Source organism: Pituophis catenifer, unplaced genomic scaffold (genome assembly GCF_029215685.1).
Source record: "Pituophis catenifer annectens isolate HBS135680 unplaced genomic scaffold, rPitCat1.0.hap2 SCAF_10, whole genome shotgun sequence".
In the NCBI taxonomy this organism is placed as follows: Eukaryota; Metazoa; Chordata; class Lepidosauria; order Squamata; family Colubridae; genus Pituophis; species Pituophis catenifer.
In genome coordinates, this window is record NW_027256890.1 from 25,921,795 (window position 1) to 25,923,928 (window position 2,134).

A 2,134-nucleotide genomic window follows, 5' to 3' on the forward strand; every position below is an offset into this window, starting at 1 on the left:
ACAAACATTCACTCCCATGCTTGCCTTCAATATATATATTTAAACAAGACAGACAGGAATTTGCTTTCTTAAAAATATACTCTCTCCCTTTTGCCCCACCCCACCCCACCCCCCAAACTGCCTGAGTTTATCAGATTCACCCCAAAAAATAGACCTGGGACATCTCCCCCATCCCATAAACTTCAAGAGATGTAAAATCTCTCAAGATTCAACTCTATAATTCTATGATTTAAAGTGGGGAGGGGCTGCCATTTAAGAGCCTCTTGTTCTCTCCCCGAGGAAAAAAAAAATATATATATATATACATTTTCCTACAAATTTCCTATTTGGCTTCTTTCTTCCGGACACAGAAACAGATTGATGCATCTTATTCTGGGGTTGGTTTGTTTTTTGGTTTCTCTTACACCTATATACATACACACAGGTTAGTCCTCACCTTACGACCACAGTTAGGGCCGGAATTTCCACCGCGAAGTGAAGTCTTTTTTTTTTTTTTGCTGCGGTTCTTCAGCAATTTCTCGCGGTTGTTAAAACGAATCGCATCATTAAGCGAATCGGGCTTCCCACCCTTAGGTCGGGAGCCGGCTGGGAACGTCGCGAATGGAAATTTTTGGATTCCCGAGGCACTGTACCCGTCGTCAATAGACAGACGCAGCCATTGCCAAGCACCCGAATTTTGAACATTTTGTGACTGTAGAGGTGCTAAAGAAACGGTCATAAGCGTGAGGACTAAGTCATAAGTCGATTTTTTTTTTTTTTTTTAGTGGCGCTGTAACTCCGGTCACTAAAAGAACAGTTGTAAGTCCAGGACTGCCTGTATATCCCTTAAAACCTAACATCCTCCTCAGAATGAGTTTTAGAGTTTTACCTGTTAAAAAAGTATCGTCTTTTTACTCCTGTGGTTTTTATACAAAAGGGTGAGGTTCAGGAGTCACTCAGCAAGAAGCCGTAGCCCCAGATGTAAGCCTTGTGCCAACCTATCATTAAACCTGGTTGGTTTTATCTTAGTGTGACACGCAGACTAACTCTAATAATAGTTGAAGTGGCTAACGTCTGAGCCCAAACGTACCTTGGCACTAAGTTTTGCCGTTAAAGTTCTGCGTCAGACACGGGAGTGTACGGGGATCAAAAAATATAAAAATACAGGTAGTCCTCGACTTACAGCCACAATTGAGCCCCCACGTTTCTGTTACTAAGCGAGACGTTTCCATTTGACGACCGTTCTCGCCACAGTTGTCAAGGGCATCGCTGCCGTTCTTAACGTGGTTGTTAAGTGAATCCAGCTTTCCCCGTGGACTTGATCTGAAGGTCGCAAAACGTGACCCCCGGGGACACTACAACCGTCACTAAGTATGAGTCAGCTGCCAAGTGTCCTGAATCGTCGCCGTGTTTGACCACGGGGATGCCGCAACTGTCACAAGTGTGAAAAACGGTCGTAAATCCCTTTCCTCAGTGCCGCCATAATGTCGAACAGTCACTGAACGAAACGGTTGTAAATCGAGGTCTACTTGTAAAGCAAGGAGGAAATATTCTCCTTTCTTTCCCAGAATGCAGTTTTTGGCCTCAGAAGGAGCAAATCCCTTCCTATTAACAGTTTATCCAAAAAAAAAAAAAAAAAAAATTAAATGCTACCCATCCTTAATAAAAACAACCCCATTATCTCTTAAAATAATCTCAAGTTTGGATTGCAAAAACGCAGCTCACCACCAGGGGGTGGGGGAGGATGCCGAGAGGACCGCTGCCCTCTGCTGGTAGTTTGGAAAACGGCAGCCTGTATCTGCAAACAACCTTAATTCATTCCCTTGCCTGCCGATCGAGGGCTGGGGAAATGGGGGTCCAAGCCAGCCCCCTTGCATGCAGAAAAGCGCCAGACTGGGGTAGAAAATAAAACCCCCACATTAAAATGCCCAAAGTTGCAAAATCTCCCTTGGCTGCGTCCTCGTGGAATCAAGATGTAGGATTGGGCTTGGAAATTAGGGGGGGAGGTCTCCTTCCAGCCATCAAAACAGGGGTGGCCCAAACCTTCCAAGAGCCCCCCAGGATCAGCGCCCCAAATCTCTGCCTTTTCCGACAGAACGGTCGCTTTGACCTTCCAACACCCCCCCCCCCGCCAAATTCTGAATGAAGGTATCAC